The sequence below is a fragment of the Stegostoma tigrinum genome, chromosome 3, assembly GCF_030684315.1.
Source record: "Stegostoma tigrinum isolate sSteTig4 chromosome 3, sSteTig4.hap1, whole genome shotgun sequence".
Classification (NCBI taxonomy): domain Eukaryota; kingdom Metazoa; phylum Chordata; class Chondrichthyes; order Orectolobiformes; family Stegostomatidae; genus Stegostoma; species Stegostoma tigrinum.
The window spans coordinates 98368289-98392488 of NC_081356.1; the positions used below are offsets into that span (position 1 = coordinate 98368289).

Consider the following 24200-nt stretch of genomic DNA (forward strand, 5'->3'; position numbering starts at 1 on the left):
CCAACCTCTCAAAATTATCATGACACATTTCCAACCTACTTAGAATACAGTTATCTGCTCCAATGCTACACTTTGATATAGTGCAGTATCATGCTGCTACGAAGCCATTTTGCACGTAGGGTCAAGCACCCATCTCGTATTGCAACAGGGTGCACCTCTTGCTGTCTCAGCACACACTCACTCTTTTGCCTATTTGGTTGTTCACAGCATCACCGCTCTTCTTTGCCTTTTTACTGATTGGTGTATCATTCAGAACTTACTGTCTCACCATACTTGTCTTGCCTCTGCACATAGACACAAAATTGTCATCTTTGCTCGCCGGGATCAGTCAAAAGATGGGCATGTTGATATACAGCACCATACTACATCAATGCCTCACCCACGGCATATGCCAGCAGCCTACATGGAAAACATGTTTTATCCAACCCAAACGGCCACGTCTGAAGTCTAACAGCACCGGTCCTTAATCAGAATTGGCAGTCATCCATAAGGGGGTACTAGCACAGTTAGTCAAGGACATCAGTTGGGAGGCTTTGACAGGTCAGTCAAGCACTTGGGTCAGGCAGGATCAGGGATTCTATATCATTACAGTGCAGGAAAATTGCCACGGTCACTCCTACAGGTCCAGCACAACCAGACAAGGGGTTTGTACTAGGTCACTCAAGACAGCACAGAGATCAGTCAGGTGTCTAGTCACTCATCAGTCAGGGCTAACTTTCTAAAGTGGTCAGGAGTGAGCCACAGTCAATTCTGAACAATGATAAGATGTTATGCTATGATGGGCATTAGAGAAAGACTAGACAAGATTCAAACATGGCATGACACGAAGGATGGATAACCCTTGCAACTTGAAGGTGTACTACAACAGTCAATTGGACAGGTGACACTGTGAAGTAGCAACACATTTCGAATGTGAACTTCTTTTTCCAATGAAATACCACTCATGCCACTTGTGTGCACTCAGAAGCACAAAAGAAAAGAAAAGAAAAGAATTACGTGAGACAATGTGCCAGAGCTCAAGAACAGAAATCCTCCATGAAACTCCGAAATTGACACTGAGCCAATTTTTGGTGAAACTCATCAGCGCCTCTTGGGCTTTTCCTACAATAATGTAAATTGATTTAAAATCTTCAAGGGAAAACTTCGCTGTTCTTTGTTTTATTTTGTTTTAAATGTTGCATGTGTACAAACTCAGACTTGTTTGGTACACAAGTCCTGGCAATACATTTACTGAAATCTAGGGAACTCAATTCTTTTATGCTTGTTGCATCCATTTGCTGACTTGTGTTATTTGCAAAGGTCTGTTGTCACCTCTCTTGATGAATAATTGAAGATACTCAAGTCAGTAACTTATGTTCAAATTGCTGCAAAAGTTTAAGTAGATCTTAGTTCCCTAGTTCTCATCTATTTCATTGACAAAAAGGAAAATAAAAGAGCACTTATTTCAAACTGAGTAACTGTTTCTCTGAGTGTTATTGGTAAACGGAGGATGCCTGAAAGAAAAATATTTGTTCACGTAATTTCTCACTGCCTCCGAAATTCAAATAATGATTTATGTTAATTTAGGAACTAATAAACTTCAGAACAATTCTGCAGCTGACATTCAGATTGTGCCATGAAATTTTTCATACCCACTTAAGCATGCAGCTGCAGCTATTTTTAACATCTCACCCTATTTTCATCAATCCTGGTAATAAAACACTTTCTTCTGCGTGAGCTGAAATACTAACCTAAATCACGTGCTCAAGTCCTGGAACGGGAATGAGTCTGCAATCTTCCAATTTGACTTTCAATCACTAAGTCAAACTGATGTATCTCGTCACAATTTTACATGTTTATGATAACTGCACAGAATTAAAATCTATTTTTATTACATGAGCTACTGGGATTTTCAATTATCAAGTATTAGAAAGTGTGTGCTTGGAAATCTAATCCATATGGGAATGACCCAGCATTGTATGATGAAAATTACTGAATTTTGTCGCAAAAATTGTAGCTAACAAATTCAATGGTCAAGTAATTTGTACTAAATCCACTTTATTTTTCTTTAAATATTGCTTTTCCTCCACAGATGTCCATGTTTATTTTTACAATAATTGTTTACTGTTTTACTCTGTAGTTATATTGTACAAAACACCATCACTGAAATTATCTTGAAAATGCAGAATTTTAGGTGCAGCATACTAGCATTTTAATCTATTTATGGTTTAGTTACCACAAGAATAGAAACAACATAACTGTAATGAACTGACCTTGATATGTTTTAACTGTGTTATTAAGCCACTCACGTTTTTATTCTTGACGATGGGAAACAACATTAATGCAATTGTGCATAGTAGAGTAATGAGAAAAGTGGAATTCAGGATGAGCTTGCCAACTGAATACAGAATTGGTTTCACAGGAGAAGGCAGAGGGTGGCGGTGGAGGATTGTTTTTCGGACTGGAGGCCAGTGGTGACTAATGGTGTTCCACAGGGATCAGTACTGGGTCCACTTTTGTTTGTCATTTATATAAACAACTTGGATGAGAATACAGGAGGCATGGTTAGTAAGTTTGCAGATGACACCAAAATTGGTGGTATAATGGGCAGAGATGAAGATCTCATATTACAAACAGCTCTTGACCAATTGGGTCAATAGGCTGAGGAATGACAGATGGAGTTTAACCCGGATAAACATGAAGTATTGCATTTTGGCAAAACACATAAGGGCGGGACTCATACAACTAATAGTAGGACCCTGGGTAGAGTTGTAGAACAGAGCCCTAGGAGTTCAGGTACATAATTCTTTGAAATTTGCGTCATAGGTAGACAGGGTACATAAAGCGGCATTCAGCATGCTTGCCTTCATTGCTCAGACTGTTGAATATAGGAGTTGGGAAGTCATGTTGAGAAGTAGCAAGACATTGGTGAGGCCACTTTTGGAGTACTGTGTGCAGTTCTGGTCGCCCTGTTAGAGAAAGGATACTATTAAACTAGAGAGGGTTCTGATAAGATTTATCGGGTGTTGCCAGGAATGGAAGGCTTGAGTTATAAAAATATGCTGGATAGGGAGAACTTTTTCAATGGCATGTAGGGGTTTGAGGGGTGTCCTTATAGAAGTTTATAAAATCATGAGCAGCATAGGTGAATAGCAAAGCTTTTTTTTTCTCTAAGGTGGGGATGTTCAAAATTAGGGGACATAATTTCAGGGTGAGAGCAGAAAGATTTAAAAAGGTCATGAGGGGCAACTTTTTACAGAGAATGGTTAGTGCATAGAATAAGCTGCCAGAGGAAGTATTAGATGCAGGTACAGCTACAACATTTAAAAGACCTTTGGAGTAGTATATGAATAGGAAACGTGTGAGAGGATATGCGCCAAATGCAGTCAAGTGGGGCTAGTTTAGTTTGGGAATAGGCTCAGCATGGACTAGTTGAACTGGAGAGTCTGGTTTCCATGCTGTATGACTCTGACTCAAGCTATTATTGAAGACAATAATACAAACTAATTCTGATTCACAGATTATCATTTACTATGTTTCAAGTAAATGATATTTATAGTACGACTATTTTAAATTTTTGATTTGTAGAACTAATATTTCAATAAAATGACAATGTATCAACTATGGTTCAGATGGTAGTACTCACATTGCCTTGGAAGGTATCTGTTCAAGTCCCACTCCAGAAGGAGTTTTGTTTTCTCAGCTTTGAAGAAACTGGATCTGGATTGACTAGAATTTTGAACAACAATTGATGCTCTTGTTAAAACACATAAAATTCTTAAGAGACATGGCAGAGTAGATGTAGACAGGGTGCTTGCTCTAGTTGGTGACTTGAGAAGCAAGGGACTTAATCTCAGGATAAGGGTTAGGTCATTTATGATTGGATGAGGAATTTTTTTTCACACAGAATATGGTGCATCTTTGGATTCTTTATCTAAGAGAGTCTGTACAATCATTGAACTAGTTCTAGAGAAAAATTGATAAGTTTCTGTAGAGAAATGAAGAAAGAAAAAAGGATATAAGACCATAAGATCATAAGATATGGTGACAGTGTAGCAAAGTGGCATTGAGACATAATCTAACTGAATGGGAGGCAGTCTCAATAGAAGTACAGTAGCCCTCTCAACCTATGTTTTCATGATTTGGCCAGCTATTCACTACATAATTGAGCACTTCACTGAGTACCACATCCTTGCAAGTTTCTTCATTAATTTCTGTGGCAGAAACTGGCATGCAATTTGCATGTCATGTAATTCATAGGTACTGTATTTAAGCAGCTAGAATTGAATTAGCCATTACAGGAGATCTCAAAAAGACCCTCAAATTTGCAGAACCTGTTGATTTGCAACACTTAATATCTCACCACTGGCTCATTTTATTATTAGTCCAACTTGCTCAAAGGCCACTTGTGCTTTCTTAGAATTCTTCAATGACAGACATATTCTTACTGATCATGTGAAAGTAACTTAAGCCAGTTTAATCTTCTTAAGCCAACTTCTTCCCATCAGGGACACTTTGTTCCTTCTTACTAGTACTAATGGCAAGAAATCAAGTGGAATATAATGATACATCCAAACTTCACCTAACATGGGAATACGGTTGATGGGCTAAACAGTTTTGCTTTAGGAAATGTGACTTAGGGAGTTCTTATACTCTCCTCTGAGGATAACAATCATAGTTGAAGCTGTGTCAATGATTGAAGTAAGTTGTCAATCTCTGGTTTTTACTGTTAATGTGGGAGACAGTATTATTTCTTCAAACCTCTCTTTTCATCCTTTATGTGGTGATTTTCTTGCTCTCTGATGGAGTACTACTCTTGATCTTCCTACTCAGTTTTATTTCATACAACAGATATAAAAACTGAAAGCATATTCAAGGATTGCAGATTGATGAATTTGCTTTGAATCTACTGCAACTTAAATCTGATACACAGTTATGACTGAATGCTTGGTTTTATCTTACAACACTAGAGTTTTCTCTCCTACAATATGCCATCTGAGTGTAACTGACTTCTCCTCAGGCATAACACTGATTTGAATTAGGGGCAGTTATGGTTGGTGGCTACTGTGACAACAATAATATCTAAATTTCAGACTCAGACTGTGAATGTGGTGTTCACTGCCTGAAACCACTGAAATATAGTGGACTTCCCCATTGGATGAGGAATACTCGCTTGCAACTTGCACCCATCTTTTTCTGTAACTTTCATGACAATGGCCTCACTACAGGTCTTCTTCCATTTCATTTCATCGTATTGACATTGCTGAAAAGCCTGGACTAGTTTTGTTTTTGTTCTTTAGGGCTCAAGATTATGCCAAATCCATAGTAACAGGAATGTCTCTTTAATTCAAGAATTCAATTTCCAATAACCTCACTGTGCCGCAGTTTCTTTGACAGAATACAACTCTTTAGTGCAATCCCATTCTCAGTCCCGACATTATACAACCCAAGAATTTCATTAATTTTATAACTGCCAACACAATTAGCATCTCATGGGCAACACTGGCTCAAGACCACCTCATCAGCCTTTTCCCTTATCAAGATAAGGAAAGCACTTTATTTTATTCACTTTCAGCCAAATGTGTAATATTTCTTCAAAATCTCCAGGTTGAATTCCTCCACTGTGCGAAATATGCTTTCAATGTCATTCTTTCAGTTATGTGCTTTGATGCCTCACTAGGTATATACATGCAATATGAAGAGAAAACAATCGGACATAGGTTCAGCTGCAGGCAGCCATTCCGCACAACTTTATCTCCTCACTCTGTGACATTAATGTTAATTGTCACATATCAACCTAAGCCTGAATGTTACTCAGGCCTTTTTGTACAGGGTATAATTGCTTCAGAGGGCCCTTGCAGTGCACCGTTAATGTCTCTATCTCTGGGGCAACGAGATCCGAGTTCAAGTCTCATCTGGCCCAGACGTGTTCTAATGTTTTGTTTTAAAGTGAACAGCTTTAAGAAGGTCATTGATGAAGCAACCAAAGATGGTTAGGCCAAGGACGGTATCCTGAGGAAATGTGCAGTGTGTCCTGGGGCTCACGTAATAGGCCTCCAACACCCATAACCATCTTTCCTTGTGCTAGGTATGACTCCAACCAGTTTTCTCCATTTCACATTAACTTCAATTTTTGAAGGGTTCTTGACACTAGACATGGTCTATTGCTGCCTTGATATCAAGGAGTCACTCTCACCTGATCTTTGGAATTCTGTTCTTTGGTTTATGGTTGAACCAAAGCTGTAGTGAGGTTATGAGCTGAATGGCCCAATTGGAACTTAACAATGTTCACCAATGCTTAGTTGAGTGCTACTTAACAGCGCTGGCAAACACACTTACTATACCTTTGCAGTTGATTGACAGCATACAAAAGGGACAGTAATTATTGAATTGAATCTTTCTCGCTCTTTTTGTTGACAGGACATAATTACATTGCTCAGTCAATGCCATTATTGGCTAAATTGGAACGTCATAGTTAAGGGCATAGCTAGTTCTGCAAGACAAGCTTTCACTCTTACAGTCAGGATATTATTAAGAGTCCATAAGCTTTTCTGCTTCCAGTGTTGCCAGCCATGTAAGCAAATAGCTACCATTCTCTGCAGCAAAGAGACAGTTCTAAAGACTGAGTGGCTACTCAGTGCCAAGATTCAAGACAGCTCTTCTGGGATGGACGTAAGTAGGATTAGGAAAGAGGTTCTGCTGACAGATTACATGCAACTTGGGGCTAAATTAAAAAGCAGAGTCACAAAGGTAATAAGCTTTGGAATGACTACTGATGCCATGAAAATTGATACAGAGTAAATAGGATTAGAGGTAAAATACATGGCTCAAAGATTGGGATGGGAGAAATGGATTCTGCTTCATGGGGCACTGGCATAATTATGGAGAAAAGGAGAGCGGTTGCATTAGGAAAACCTTTAATTGAATCATGCGGAGACCAGTGTCCTGGCAAATCATGTAACTAGGTCAAAAATAGGACTTTGAACTATGTAGTGGGGGTGGGGGTGGGTTTCAAGTGAAAAGGAGCTTAAAAATCAAAAAAAGAAACCACAGAGCAGAACATCAGGTTCATGAAGGTGCCAGCAGTAATCCAAATGTGACAGGAAAGGGTACAAAATATACAGAGAAGAGTGCAGCAGACATTAAAACCGGGCAGAGAGTAATAATGGTTAAAAAAAGACAAAGCTTAAGGTTTTTTCTCTGAATGTACACAGCATTTGTAGCAAGATGAATAAGTTTATGGCACAAATAGTAATAAAGGAAAATAACTTGATACCAGTTACAATGACGTGCTTGCAAGGTGACTGGGACTGTGGGAACTCAATATTCAAGACTATCTAATATTCCAGAAAAATACACAAACGGAGGAAGATTGTGGTCACAAAAGATGGTTTTAGTACAGCAGTGACTGGTGATTTACTGCACTTCTAATGTGATGCTGGGTAGAAGTAAGGAAAAGCAAGGTAAAGAAGTGACAGGTAGGAGTCGTCTGCAAGCTCCCCAAAGAATTGCCTCACTAAGGGATCATGAGCTGCAGTGGGAATATCCCCAGTTCTGGGCAAGGAGGCCCAGATTCAAGTCCCTTCAGTGGAATTCTTTACCACAGAGGGTAGTTAAATATACTGGAGGCTGAGATATACTGATTTCTACTAATTAAGGGAATCAAGAGTTATAGGGAGGTGGCAGGAAAGTGGAGTTGAGGGCAGTCAGATCAGCCATATCAATGAATGGTGCAGCAGACTCGATGAGTCTAATGGCCAACTGCTGCTCCTACACCTTATGATCTAAATATGAAAAAAATTGTCTAAAGCAGGCTGGGCAATTAAACAGAGAGAAAAATCAGTGAATGAGCGGTTGCAGATATTTAAAGAGATATATCACAATGTTCAGCAAAAATTTGTTCTGGTGATGGCAAAGACTTGATGGCAAGGATTAACCACAGTGCTTTTACAGATCTATATAAAAAAAAGCAGTAATTAAACTAAATGTTGAACCTGGAAGGAAGCAAATAGGGAAGAGGGAAATGGCAGGTTATTTAAACTAGTATTTTGCATCAGTGTTCATAGAGGAGAACACTATTAACATCCCAAAGATAATACGAGCAAGGTGCTAATGGAAGGAATGAGGCTGTAATTGTCGCTATCACAAAGAACAAAGTACTTGACTAACTAATGAGTTTACATTTAGATAAATTACCAGAATCTGGTGATATCCTTTGAGGATAAAACAAGCAGAGCATTTGGAAATCCGCTGTATAAAATATTATTGCATAAGGTCAGGGTACTAGGGTTAATTTGTTAGCATGAATTGAGGATTGATTAACAAAGAAGAGAGAACTGTGATTAATGGGTCTCTTAGGTTGGACAATGGCGAACCACAAGAATCAGTTCTCAGGCTACAAATATTGACAAGTTATATTAGTGACTTGAGTAGAGGCAGAGTGTAGTTATCTGCAAATTTGCTGATGATACAAAAGTAGGCAGGAGGGCATTTTGTGATGAGGACATAAGGAATCAGCAAGGGGTTATAGATAGGTGCAGTGAATGAGCTAAATTTTGGCAGATGGAGTTTAATAAAATGTGAGGTCACGCATTTTGGTAGGAAGAATCAAAAGGGCAGACTATTGTTTAAATAGATTGAGACTCTAAAAAAGTGCAGAGCAAAGGTATCTGGAAGTTCTTCCATGTAAAACACAAAATGTTAACACACAAGAAATTAAGGCAGCGATGGATTTTGGCTTTACTACTTGGGTAGTTGGAATTTAAAACAAGCAAGCATTGTAACAACCTTATTCAGTGTTGGTGCATCTGAAATACATTGCCAGTTTGATGCCCACATTTGAAAAATAAAATCAAAAAGAGATTTACCAGGCAGATTCCTGGGTTGAAGGGGTTGACTTATCAATAATGGCTTTTACTCATTAGACTTTAGAAAAATATCAGGGTAATCTTTTTAAAACATACAAGCTTCTGAGGGGACTTGATCAAGGTGTTGAGAAGATGTTTCCATTAACGAAGGAATCGCGAGCAATACTGTTCTGGCACGAAAGAATGGTTGAAGTCTGGAACAGAATGGTAGGGCAGGCTTTGAGGCACCAAATGGCCTACTTTATTCCTATTTTTCATGCTTTTTCATTTCTTAATAACATGTGGAGTGAATTGTCTTAAATGAAGACTGGTGTCAATGATGGTGGGAAACTGAGGGGACACTTCTGGCTGAAGATGATTGCAAATGCTTCAGCATGTGTCTTTTCCACTGATCTACTGGATCTACTTATTGTTGTGTTAAGGGCTGTCAGTGGTGCCTCCTCCTCCTATTAGTGAGTGGGTGTTCTCACAGAGCTTTGAACTGCTTTCTTGATGTGGGCCCAATTAGCTCCATTGCATGCTACTTTTGTTCTTTGGCATGCACATATCCCTGTGCTCCAGACTGAGTGAGATCAATTTCCAGGCTACAGACTTCCAAGAAGTAGCAGGATGCAAGAGTGGGAGACTCAATGCAGTTGTGGGGAGCCATGAAATTACTTTAATATATGAAAATAAAATGCAGTAAAGCTTTATGCAGCCTACTGGAGACAGGCCAAAACCTGAAAAAAGAAATCGAAAGATTTTGAATAATTCACTTTGATTGCTCAAGACTCTATTTTACATCGATCACTGACATGACACAATACAGGTTTTGCATTGTGAAGAAAATGTGTATATAATGATACCAATGGGATTCTACCCACATAAATTCAGAATTTAAACTAGATAAGATCGGTTTTCCATTGCTGTAGAATAGTTTTCTACTGACTCCAGTACACAATAGAACTTATTCCCAGCTCCGTCGAAGGTCTTCAAGAAATGTTGAATGATGTAGAAGAGGTCAAAATATTTTAATAACTATTTTATCACTGAAGCAATTTTCAGCTTATTTACTGAATAAGCTCTGCTCAACTGAACTGCACATGAAAACTATAACACTGCCACACTTGGTACTATGTGGCTAAATTTACATTTGTACTAACTAGTTTTCCATTATTGCAATTGCAAACAGACTAATTGCGTACAATGATTTATTTTGTCATTAAACTTTATTCTGCCAGGCAGCATACAATGTGCATGTTCTTTTATCAAATGAATTTATTCACTGTTTTAAGCTACTCGTTTGCCAACCATTCAGCTAAGATAAAACGTATGCTAAGCCTTAAAACCACCTCAATTGCTGTGTGCTCCTTTCTTTCTGCAAACTTAATGACACTTCCTCTGTAACTGAGTCACAGCTGAGTGTCTTTACTTCAGATTGGACACTTTCTTCCTGTCCAGCTTTGTAGAATGGGTGGCCTCCAACTCCCTTTGTAGGCACAAACAAACTGCCCTTTTGTCACAGTCTTTGAACTGTTTCATTTGTGAAAACAAGTCTAAATTATGCGAGGCTAAACCAAGCCTATTCTCACACTACCTCATTCTGTTCTTCCTTCCCTACCAGAAGCTTCTAATTTGGCTGCATCTCTCTTTTCCATGGAAAACTATAAATCGAAGTCATGATTCAAACAGTAGAAAATCTAAAAATTCTCTCGAGAGTTCCTATTTCAACATAGCTAATCTCAAAGTGAATTTCGAAATCAGAAACACAAAAGTGGCATTGTTTCAATGCTTCCACTGAGCTAATTTGAAATTTTTGCTTTCCCATATATGAAAGTAGTATTTCTTCTCTTCCATCACAACATTTCGTAACATTGCCTGGGAAAGTTACAAAATATGGTCTCAATTTGTCTCATGTAACCCGAGTTACAGCTCAATAAAGCTTGCAAAGTCATGGCCAAAGCAATATTTCTTAAACTTACAACTTACTTGTTTTCCAAAATCCATCTTCATCCTTTAATCCTTTTAACAGTTACACTATATACACTCAATTCATGAAATCATCCAACTTTACTGCACCAATTCAAAAAAAATTATGACAGCGTCAGCTGAAAATAAGCAACCCAGCTTAATCCCACTCTCCAGCATTTGGACCAAAACCTTGCAATTGTTCACACGAGATGCAGCTCCAACACGTTTTATAAAGAATTAAGGGTTATCACCTGTATTTTTCTTTTATGATGTTGGTTCCAAGAACTCTGCCACTGCCTGGTGAAATTCTTTTTCTTCACTTATCTCCCATCAAATCCAGCAATCAATCACTTTAAATCTATGCTCTCTAGACGCTGACCTCCCTACAAAGGTAAGTGGGTACTTCCCATCCACTCTCTCCTGCCCCCTCACATCTCAAATAAAATCTCTCCTCAGCCTCTTCTGTTTGAAGGCCAACCCCGATCTTTCCTTAAAGCTGCATTTTTTTTCCAGACCTGGCAAAATTTCCTCTGTAATGACCTGAGTGGCAAAACAGTGGTCTAATTAATTATTTACACAGTTTCAGCATAACCTCCCTGCTTTTATATTTTATACCTTGGCTAATAAAGGAGAGGATTCCAAAGATCTTCTAAACCATCTGATGGCCTGGTCTGCTATCTTCAAAACCAGGAATAGTGGCCATTCACTCTAGGGTCTCTCACTCGCTCTATACCTCTCAGTATTCTCCCATTAACTGTGCACTACCTTGTCTTGTTTCACACCCCAGACGCATCATGTCTTAAGGATGAGTTCCATTTGCCACTTCTCTGCTCACCTGACTAATCCATCGATATCTCCCTGCTGTCTACAGCTAGCCTCTTCCCTATAAATGATGCTGCCAATTTTTGTGTTGTCTGGTTAGTAATAAAATTTGAAACACACAATTAGGTCATCACATTCAAGTTTAATATTACTCTACAATCATTCTATTCTGAAAACACCCAATCTTGTCTAATTTCAAAACCTAAGTACACTCAGGCCTGGTCAGAATGTCAATGGGAATACAGGTGGACTAGGCTCAGCTTGTAGTCATGACTAAGTAGTTGGGCTACTGGGCTTCAAATCCATTCGGATTTCTCCACATTGTTTGGATTCTGTCCCTTCATATGGTTTTGCGGTGTGGCGGTATTGTCCCTGCTTCTGGGCTTGAAGATTTCAATTGAAGTCCCACCTGCACCAGAAGAGTGTTATAGCCCGTTATATGTCTGAACCAATTGATAAAAATTATTTCGCTCTTCAGCTGGAGTGATTCCAAGCTGTTCTTCTTCCCATATACCTACTTACATTGCACTTTTTTCAAATTCTTATCCAAAGTCTTTTAATCATGTTTAAGTCACTCCCTCAGTAAAGTAGTAGTTATATTTACTGAACTAATAACCCAAAGAGACAGTGTTTAAATGCATCATGAATTTAGTTTTAAAACTCTAGAAAAAAAGGCTGCATCAAAAAAGTAGCTGTAAATCTGTCACATTATTGTAAAAACCTAACTGGCTCATTAATGGTTAGAAAGAAAACCTGTCAGTCTTGCACTATTTGGTTAAAATGGGATTTTAATGTTCATCACTAAAGTAGCTTGTTAATACCATTTCTGGCCAAGCTGGATGGATTATAAAGGACACAAACTGCTAGACCAGGTGTGCAGAAGGGACGAAGTGCAGCTACAAGAGAAGAATCAGTCCTCCATAGATAACAAAGTGTGCTGCTGGATGAACACAGCAGGCCAAGCAGCATCTTAGGAGCACAAAAGCTAAAATTGTGATCAGACATAATGGGAACTGCAGATGCTGGAGAATCCAAGATAACAAAGTGTGGAGCTGGATGAACACAGCAGGCCGAGCAGCATCTTAGGAGCTGTCTGTCACAAACATATCTGAGTAAGACAGTCACAGTAGCTGTGACTAGCACATAGGCATTGTGGAAACATAGTCCCTTCTTAAGTTTGAGGATATCCACTGTGTGTAACACTTGCATCATGCTAAAAAGAGACAAAGTTTGAATATATCTCACAACTCAAAACTGGGTATCCACAGTGCACTGTGAGCCATCAGCAGCAGGTGAATTGTGTTAAACCACAGTCTGTAACTTCTTAGTCAAGTCTATTCCTCACGTTACCATTACGAATAGGTACAGAGATCAACCCTGGCTCAAGGAAGAGCGCAGGAGGACATATTAGGATAAGCACCCGGCATATCTAAAAATCAGGAGTCAAACTGGCCAAGTTGCCAAGCTGGATCACTTGCATGCTAAATAGCATTAGCAGTATGCAATAGACAGGGGTAAGTCATACAACAGACATCAACTCAGATCTAAACTATCCAAAGAGCCGCAGGCTTTGGAAATCTGAAACAAACATCTGACCCATTCTGAAGGAGGATAGCTGGACCCAAAATGCTATGTTGAGGATGGATGACTGGCAGAGAGTGAGGTGGCCGTGGGAAACCGCACCAATCATTCAGTGTCTCCATTCCTACTGTAGTGTAGAAAATGCGGGTAAATATGACATTTACATGCAATCAATTCATCAGAAAAATGGAATTGATTGTTTCACTGATGTGTGCCTTAAGACTGAAAGGTTGGGAACCACTGAATTAAACAACTAAAAGGAAGAACAAACTCCAAAATTCCTAATAGGGGGAGCCCAGCACATCAGGGCAAAATACAAGGCTCATGTATTTCAGGCAAAAATACCAAACATGGTCCTTTTCCACCTCCTCCAGAGGATTCTCGCATTACAGTCTCAAATCTTCATCAAATTTGATTCACTCTTATAATATCAAGAAAATGGGTGATGATACTGGATATTGCAAAGTCTATGAGCACGAACAACATTGCAGCAGTAATACTGAAGACGTGTACTCCTCACCTTGCCAAGCCTCTAACCAAGCTGTTCCAGTACAGTTACAACTAAGGCCACTGACCTGACAGTGTGACAAATCGCCCAGTCCTGTCCACAAATAGGAAGAACAAATGCAACCCAGCCAATTACTGCATCACCAGTCTACACTAGAGCGTTAGTAAAGTGAAGCAAGTGGTTATTAATACTGTTAACAAGTAGCACTTGCAAAGGAATAACCTGTTTAACGACAGTCAACGTGAGGGTTCCATCAAGACCACTCAGCTCATAATCTCAGCACAGCCTTAGTCCAAACCTGGACAGAAGAGCTGAGCTCCACATGTGGTCAGAGTGGCGCCTCTTGACAGTGGACAATCCCAGCAAAACATCTTGCACACCTTAAAATGAATATCTATGATACTCAAATTAATTTTTTTCACCTGTAATAAAACTCCAAGGTCACATTCTCTTACGATTTCTTCACCTACGTCACCTTTAGATTAGATTCCCTACAGTGTGGAAACAGGCCCTTCGGCCCAACAAGTCCACACTGCCCCTTGAAGCATCCCACCTGGACCCATCCCCCAATAACCCACACGACCCCTGAACACTATGGACAATTTAGCATGGCCGATTCACGTAGCGTGCACATCTTTGGACTGTGGGAGGAAACCGGAGCACCCAGAGGAAACCCACGCAGACACGGGGAGAATGTGCAAACTCCACACAGACAGTCGCCCGAGGCAAGATTCAAACCCTGGTGTCTGGTGCTGTGAGGCTGCAGTGCTAACCGCTGAGCCACCGTGCATTAAGCAGAAAACATTTAAAACAATTGAGACTATACGGAGAACACAATTTACCAATTTGACACGAACAACGAGCAACTAATGAATTTCATTCTTCAATAGCATGACTTTCAAACCTTTACATTGGCAGAGGAACCTCATCAACACTCTCATTCACTGTCAGCTATCATTCCACAATTATCACATTATTTTGAACACTACACTCTAGTTGAATATTTTGCCACAAACTGAAAATGGACAATCTTCAAAATTAACCAACTATTAACCAGACTTCTGGCATTACAAGACCTTACCTTTATGGGTAATTGGTTGTGGCATTTTGGGAATGCAGTGGCATAACAACAGATACAAACTATTATAGCCAAAAGACAGGGGTAAATAAACAATAGTTTGCACTCTCTTTTGCTAAACACTGACAGGCAACTACTCTTTGTATTAATTCATGAGATGTGAGCTTTGCGAAAATTTATCATTGCATTTTAGATGGAGGCCTTGATTTGCTGCATGTGGTGTAGGTGTACATTCAGTTCTGTTCTACATTTAATGAAATTTCTGAAATACAATAGAAATTTATATACAGAATATTAAAATTTCAGTAGTTGATCACAAGTTTCAGTGCTGAGTCTCTTACTGTCCGTTATGTGCATTAATGAGCTAGGAACGAATGGAGGAGATATGGTAAGTAAGTTCTCAAGTGTCACAAAAATCAGCGGTACATGTAAATAGCTCAGAGGCAAGGTTTAGACTAGAGGATGACGTAGACAGGCTGATCAGATGGCTAAATACAGGCAAATGGAATGTAATCCTGAAAGTGTGAGGCAATGCATTTTGTGAGAACAATCAAAGCAAGGGAGTGCATGTTGAACAGCAGAACTGTAGGAAGTACTGAGGATCAGACAGACCTTAGTGTGCACATCCCTAGATCCTTGAAAGCAGCAGGTGTTTAAGAAGGCATATGGCATACTTGCCATTGAATACAAGAACAAGGAGATTATGATGGAGCTGCATTTAACATTTTTTAGATCACAGCTGGAGTACCGACTGCAGTTCTTGTCACCACACTATAGGAAGGATGTGAGTGCACTGTAGAGTGCGAAAAAGAGATTCACCAGTATGTTACCTGGGTTGGAGTGATTTAGCTATGAAGACAAACTAGATGGTTATAGAGTTATACAGTATGGAAGGGGCTATTCAGCCCATTGAGTCTTTACCACTCTATCTACATTAATCCTATTTTACAGCACTTGACCCATGACCTTGAATGTTATGACATTTTAAGTGCCCATCCATGTACTTTTTTAAAAGTTGTGAGGTTTCACATCCTCTCAGGTAATGTATTCCAGATTCCTACCTTCCTCTGGGCAAAAACAGTTTTCCTCAAATTCTCTCCAAACCTCCCACCTTTCTTCTTAAAATTATGCTACCTCATTGTTTTCCCTTTGACAATCTTGTCCACCTTGCTGCCTCCGTCATAATCTCACATAATCCTCAATCCTATCACCCCTCAGCTTTGTCTCCTCTGAAGAATGCAGCCCAAGCCGATCGAGCCTCTCTGCATAGCTAAAATACTCCATCCCAGGCAACATCCTGGTAATTCGCCTTTGAAGCCTCTCCTTTCTCTAGTATGGCAAGCAGATCGGCACATAATACCCCAGCTGTGGCCTAACCAACAGCTCGAACATAACCTACTTGCTCTTATAATGTATGCCACAACTGAGAAAGTGTCCTGTATGTCTTCTTAACCAGCCTATTAACCTGTCCTGCCAACTTAAGGAGCTGTGGACAATCACCTCAAAATCCCTCTGCTCCTCTGAATTTCCTAGTGTTCTGCCATTCATCGATTATCCTTTGACTGGTATTGTTTTCCTTAGAGCAGAGAGAGCTGAATGAGGTGTACAAAGTGCTAAGAGGCATAGACACGGTTAATAGGGAGAAACACTTCACTGAGTAGAAGGGCAAACAACCAGGGGCAGAATTTTAAGGCAATGTACAGGAACTTTAGTAGGTATTTGAGGAAAATATTTTCACCAAGACTATTGTGGAGTATCTGGAATTCACTGCCTGAATGGGCAGGAGAGACAAAAATGCTCAAGACATTAAAGAGCTGTTTAGATGAGCATTTGAAATTCCAAGGTACACAGGGCCAAGTGCTAGAAAGTAGATGGCTGTTTGATGACAAGCCCGGAAACAATAGGTCAAAGGCCTCTGTCTGTGCTGTAAAATCTCCATGATTTTCTATGATCATAGTTTACTTAATTAAATCCACAATACATACAGGGCCTTTGAAATTAGAAAAGCTGTCTGTCACTGATAAGTCGAAAGATCTTTCTTCTTCCATGACTGAAAAAAAATGTTAGAAACTCATGGAGTTCAACAATTTGTGTTTATATCTGAAAGGAGACTGAAATTTATCAATATCAGCAAGATATTATAAAGCAGTAAGTCAAGGAGAAATCAGGCAACATAAGAAAAAATCTTCAGAAACTACAGATCTCTAAGCTTAAGATGCTGCTTGGAAATCCCTGTCTGTTTTCTGCATTCGTAAGCATATAGCATCAATTGCATGTTTTTCACTTTTGAGTTCATCTTGCTGCCAAATCATTTGCTGCTGATATTTATATTATACAAGGAGATACTGGATACTTCAACGTGTAAATTCCTCCCACATATACCACATTGTGGAGGAACTTCCATTGTAAAAGCACTACATTCCTGTACTTGTCATCAGCACCACAAATTGACAAAAATTAGGAGTTCAAACTTTTCATCTTTGCCTCAAAATAGTCAAGGACTCTGCTGCCAGTGACTTTTCAGGACGAGAGGTCCAAAGACTCTCAGCCCTTGGAGAGAAAAAAAATTCACTTCAACATTGTTATAAATGGGTGACCCCCTGATTTTTAAACAACGATCCCAAGATGAAGACTCTCCCAGAAGAGGAGACATCCTCTCTACCGTGTCAAGACCCTTTAGGATGTTATGACTTTCAGTGAAGTTGACTCTTACTCTTCTAAATTCCAAGGATACAAACCTAGTCTGTCAAACCACTACTCATAAGCAAAACCACATATTTCACGTAACAGTCATCTTTTTTGGAGTCCTCCCTCCCTTCCATTTCCTAATTCATTGCTGCTTTTAGGATGTTACCTGGAAATGAAAACAGATGCAAAATACCTGTTCAATTCATTTGTCATTTCCTTATTTTCCACGATTAGCTCTACCATCTCACATTTATGGGAACAATATCTATAATGGAAAATAAAGGTCCTGTTATGGCTACTTTATAACATTTGCATTGCTGTAAAATTTGCTAGGACATCACACTCTAGAATATGTAGGATTTAGACTGGGTTAAGAAAAAACAATTTACAAAAATAGCTCAGGGTTGAGGAATTTCATTCACGAAGATGGAGAGTTGTTCTTCAAAATTGAATAGACATGATCAGAATTCTGAGGAATCCAGGCAGGATTGATAGAGAGAAGTTACTCCTCTTGGAAGAGGTGGTCAGCAAAGGGACAGGTTGAAGATAATCGGCATAAAAAGCCAAAGGTGACATAAGAAAGTGTATATTTTTTCAGGGCAACAAGTGGTTAGATTCGGTAACACACTGACCAAACTGGATAAGCACAGTTGCTGAAAAAGATCTGCAGGTCTGCAGCATCTGTGAAGAAAAAAATCAGATTTAATGTTTCGGGTCCGGTGACCCGAGGAAGGGTCACCGGACCCAAAACTTTAACTTTTGATTTTTCTTCACAGATGCTGCCAGACGTGCTGTTCCAGTAACTTTGTTTTTATTTCTGATATACAGCATCCGTGGTTCTTTTGGCTTTTAAATTGGCTAAGCACACGCATGGAACAAAAGCAGTGCAGGATTGCAGTGAAATGGAGTAGAATTAGGTGAACAACATTTGCAGAGAGCAAGCATGGAAGCAACAGGCTGAATAATTTTCTTCTCGGCTATGTTTCATAGGAAGCCACTACTTGCACAAGAGACATGTAGGTATGGAAATTCCATCTGGCAATACTACACCACTGACTAGCAATGGAAGCAGCTGCCTTCCAATTGAAAGGATATTCTATTGAATCAGACTTTGAGCGTTCAGAGAAGCTGGGTTAAAATCTTCAGTGCTGTCAGCCAATCTAAATTCAGCTCACAGATGCCAACTCTCACACACAGACCCCATGAAGAATGGCCCAGATCAAGCGCTGGTGCAACTTTGTGAATTTTGTCCCCGCTCCAAAAACTTTCGTCTCAAAAAGACCAGCTGCTCACGTGCAGCTAGCATGATATTACGAATTGAACACAGAGGCCTTCAGGTGTGCATGCGCAGACCCATTCTGGCTTGAGGATATCTGTTGTCAGTAACTGACATTGTGAACTCACTTGTGTCTCCACAGGCAGCCATTTTGATCGCCATCTTTGTGTTCCTCCTTCTCGTTCAGCTTCTTCTATGCTGTAACCATTGTCTAACTGCATGAAAAGAGCAACTAATTTGGTTCAGACTTCTGTATAAAGCAGAGACTTTGCTCATCTGTTCCTAGTTTATTGACCACAATCTAGCACCAGGCATTCACAATTTAATTCCCACAAATCAGATTAGTGTGGTCTGGTGAAGAATGAACAAAAAAGTCAAGTAAATCAGATGAAATTAGGGAACAAAATGGTAGAAAAACAGCAAAGAAACACAGAAACTAATACACATTGTTAAAAGAATAAATAGACAGTAACTCAAACCTCACCAAGCCGAGGGATGTTCGTCATCTGCAATTAAACATGTCACATCGGATATTCAGCATCACTATGAATAATCTCACACTACGTTATGACAGTCAGGTTCACAGCAATGTTTCCTCTACTCTGAACCAACCAAGTGCCTCAGCTCCTACTTCTAAGGAACAATTACACGATCTGTGTCGAATTTTCAATTTCTCTTATTGGCCATTCTATAGGTCTTCTTAGTGATAATAACAGTTAGTGAATTTAGTGAACATTAGTGCTCGCTATTGTATTCATTGGAAGCTAGGTTGAAACTACTCAAACTCATTTTACATGATACAGTCAACAAAGTGTTCTCCCTTCAGCCTATGCTACATAAAAGCACTGATCCCATGGGGTAACAACATATGGGGCGGCACGGTGGCTCAGTGGTTAGCACTGCTACCTCACAGCAGCAGGAACCCAGGTTCAATTCCAACCTCCAGCGATTTTCTGTGTGGAGTTTGCACATTCTCCCCGTGCCTGCGTGGGTTTCCTCCAGGTACTTGGGATTCCCCCCACAGTCCAATGAAGTGCAGGCTAAGTGGATTGGCCATTCTAAAGTGTCCACAGTGTTCAGGGGTCTGTAGGTTAGGTGGATGGGTCTGGGTGGGATGCTCTGAGGGTCAGTGTGGACTTGTTGGGCCGAAGGGCCCATTTCCATGCTGTAGAGATTCTATGATCATATAAGCAAAAGTATTGATGCTTCACTAAATTTATACTTATCAACTGTAACAACTTGGTCCTAAATTGTTCTACTAATTTAAAAAATACAACTAAGCGATTTAGCATTTTAAAATATCAAAATTAAATTCCTGCCTTTGCAATAATTGGATTGTAATGATTTATACAAGAATTGTCTTTTGCTTTGAAAGTATTTTTCGTTATTATTGAAAAATTTTACAGTGGTCATTCAATATATTACAAAGTACATACATGAGTTAGCACTGAAAGTTTTGCTTCTGGCATAGTTTTATGGTGACTTATTAAATGATATTCATTTTTTTAAGAATACAAGTAGCTGTAATCTTGTGCTTTAATCCATTACTGAATCATTTGAAACAGTTTAAAAAAAATTGAATTGGGTTGTTTAAATGTTTCAAAATACCATCATTGTGGATTCTTTTAAAATAAATGTTTGTTTATATTCGTTTTTAAAACTACTTTTCTGTCAATTTCAAGCTGTTCCACTGGACACCATTTTTATGATTCTGCATTGATCACTCTCTATTACCCATAGCCCACCACCTTGCAAAACACTTTATTATAAAGTTAGAAAGCAGATCAGTTTAAAGTTGTATTATTTGGGGGACACGCCGATTTTTATTTGTTCACAGTATGTGGGAGTCACTGGCTAGACAAAATGCACTGCAACTCTAATTGTCCTTGAGAAGGTGGTGGTGAGTGGTCTTCTTAAAACAATGCAGTCTCTAGGGTTCAGTAATCTTAGGAAGGAAGTTTCAGCATTTTGACACAGTGACAGTGAGGAATGATATTACAGTGCAATGTTAGGATACTGAGAGGCTTGAAGGTAAACAATTCTCTCCATGTATCACAAAGGATTATCTAAAGGCAAGAGTAAATTTATTGAAATATAACAGAATGTTAAAACCTCCTGCAAATTAGTTATTCTCTAGTATGTACCTAGTACAAAATCTTGTCTTCTGACTGTAAGATGTGTTTATAACCTCATTATTTATACCACGGCAATATTTATCATGTTTATCAGAAGACCTAATACAAAGTTTTGTTTTAGGTCTTCCGGTAGACATCATAAATATCGCCATGGTACAAATAATGAGGTTATAAACACATTTTCGTACCAAAATACAAGGCTCTACAATGCCTCAATGGGTAAAAAAAACTAATGACTTTACAGCCGAGAAGAACCATGATTCGATTGCCAGGCTGTATTCATTGTGTCTTGGTCTGGGTGCTACGATTTTTTTAACAGCTACACCGAGTAAGAAATTCTCATAAGATAAAGTGCAAAAAATATCAATACTACTTTTGGAAAAACTATATTTTTGCAGGAAAAAAATCTCATAGCTAAATTGTAGCTGTCTAATATGCCAAAGAGTGTACTAATGCTTGTAATTAGAATTCTGAATTGCAGTGCAGTGTTTCTAAAATCTGATTCAAATTAGGGCAACTCAGTGTTTCTTCATGTGGGAATATCAAGGTTATAATCCAATGGTAAGATATAAGTACAAGTTCTGGCTCTGCTGAATTCTTGATATGAGCCATGCTGCCACAGAAAGGCTGAATATTGCCTGGCATCAATGAATCCGAGAAGATAAAAGTGGGTGGAGAATCTCCAGAGAGATTAAAGAGGATGAGAAAAAGCTTTTCTAAAATAGATATGCAAACAAAATTCAGACATTAACTTTTCAATCAGAGCAATCATGACAAATTCCACAAAATTGGTCTTCAGCACGTGATTTTTTGCAGTCTAACCAGAATAGACCGAAAACCTACTTCCGAAGTAGTCCAGAGTGAAACTGGAACTCTTTATCCTGAACAATCAGCCATTGCGCACACAAGCAAAAGATCAATAGATTTTACAAAACAAGTGGTTAGTGTCTGGAATGCACTGCCTGTGCGTGGGGTGGAAGCAGAATCAATTGAGGATTTCAAAACATAACCGAATAATTATCTGAACAGAACAAAATTTCAGTGATACAGGAGAAAGGCAGGGGAGATGGCCCAGCTGAGTTGCTCTTGCAGAGAGCTTTGGATGCTAAGAGAATGATATGATATGTGGACAGTCCCAAGAAATTGGAATTGAAGAAGCCACTTGTGGGACTGGCATACAGACTCTCTACCAGTCATCACATGTTAGGGTAGGGCAAAAAGGAAGCGATAAGGGAAGCTTCTAAGAAAGATAAGGTCATAATCATGGGAGATTTTAATCTATATATGGATTGGAAAATTCAGATGGGTAAAATTAGTCCATACTTCATTGAATGTTTTTAGGACAGTTTCTTAGAATAGGAGCCAACCAGGAATCAGGAAATTCAAGACCTGATATTGTGTAACGAGGAAGAATTTGTTCAGGATCTAATGTGCCCAGAGGAAGAGAGGATCACAATGACTGAAATTTACATTAAATTTGAAGGGTGGAGAACAGTTGGTCCAAGACGAGTCATTGATGTTCTCACATTAGTCCCACCAGGAATCCCACCAGGATTCAAAAAGCTAACATAAGTTGTATCAGGACAAAACAGTGAATTGATTGGTACTGCATCTGGCAGGCAAGAGGGGGCTTTATATCATTTCTGGGCAAGGTGAAACTTGGATAAGTCTAGCAGGTTGCTCCTGAATCACAACAAGAACAACATCCTTGCAACAGTGATGGCTAGTTCTGTTGGTGGGGATTGAAACGAATTTGGCAGGCAAATGGGATGTGAAGTGGAAGTGCAATAGTGGCCAGACAAATGTAAAAGAAAAGCCAAGTCAGAATACCACCACTGCCAAATGCTTTCCTAAACCACATGCCATCCTGATTTGGAACTATATAACAACTTAAGAGTGCAGTGGTTCAAAAAGACAGCTCAAGGGCAACTAGCAATGGATAATAAATGCTGGGCCAGCCTGCTAATTCCATACCTCATTAATGATTTTTAAAAGACTCCAGTACTGCCCACATGTGGGAACTGATTTATTAACACAATGAAGAATGGTATCTCACAGTTGCAGACAACCACTCAAAGCTCCCTTTTATCCAAAAGATCAAAGACTTATGACCTACAATAATCTCAGCAGGTCAAATTCTGTCTATGGAACAAAGGATTTCTGCAAGAGTAATATGCAACAGTGGAACTCAATTGATCTCCAAAGAATTTCATGAATTTGCTGAACAGTAAGGTTTCAACATGTTACCCAAAGGGACATGAATTTGAACTGTGTTGCATTGAGACAGTCTAGAAACATTCACAAAATTGCTGAGAGATCCAAACCTCAACTTACTGCCATTCTGACCGAGATGTCTGAAGGCTGACATGGATTAGAGTGCAGAGCTTGTGAATGTAGGAAAATATAAGAGCCCTCTGCCAAGGAGGACGCTTCCTCTATGACACTTGGACAGTGTAAGACAACTCACTGATACAAAGTATAGAAGGTCCCCACAGGTAGAAGGTGATCATTCTTTCTACAAATATGTTAAGTCTCTGCCTGAGTTATTGACAGGACAGGACAGAACAAACTGTACACGTACAGGACCCAACATGTAAACTGGAACCAAGCAAGGGCTCTTCACGATCATACATGATTGAGACCTAAACTAGTTAAAAAATGAGAAGGAATGGGGTCCATACTTAAACTCCATCTGAGCTCATAAAGCTCACTAACGTCATGAGCCAGTAAGATAACATCAACAGCATCATCCACAAGTGATGCAGCATAAACATCACCACCTGGATATAAAACAAAATGAGTAACATCACAGATAGTAGGAACTGCAGCTGCTGGAGAATCTGAGATAACAAGATGTAGAGCTGGATGAACACAGCAGGCCAAGTAGCAGCAGAGGAGCAGGGAAGCTGACGTTTCAGGCCTAGACCCTTCAGGCCCAAAACGTCAGCTTCCCTGCTCCTCCGATGCTGCTGTGTTCATCCAGCTCTACACCTTGTTATATGAGTAACATCAAGCATGATTCCAACACAGCAGAAGCAATAGGAACATCACAGCATTTCAACTCCTCACAGAGTAACAAATCCCAAATCCAAATAATGGGGCTCAACATCCTTACACCAAAGCAATGCCATGAATGCAGCCTTGAGCAAACATAGTATAGTAGACTGTGAACATGAAGCAAAGTAGTGCAGATACTGGAAGTCTGAAACAAAACTCCAGAAGTCTGAAAAAACTCAGCAGGTGACACGCACATCTTAAACCTTTCTCAAACATGCAATGTTTCACTGTTTTATTTCATACTTCATCTGAATCTACT

The 24200-nt window shown here is 39.4% G+C and overlaps 1 protein-coding gene across 2 annotated transcripts in view; it reads right to left on the reverse strand.

Moving 5' to 3' along the window:
* Window positions 1-24200, reverse strand: part of xrcc4 (X-ray repair complementing defective repair in Chinese hamster cells 4) — a 340565-nt gene that overhangs the window by 313449 nt on the left and 2916 nt on the right. Inside the window, exon 2 of one of the 2 annotated variants that reach the window (XM_048528164.2) lies at window positions 3626-3708. The exons of the other annotated variant lie outside the window; for it this stretch is intronic. The gene's annotated coding sequence lies outside the window, so the exon portion shown is untranslated. The remainder of the gene's footprint in view (window positions 1-3625; window positions 3709-24200) is intronic. 2 annotated transcript variants of the gene reach the window in all.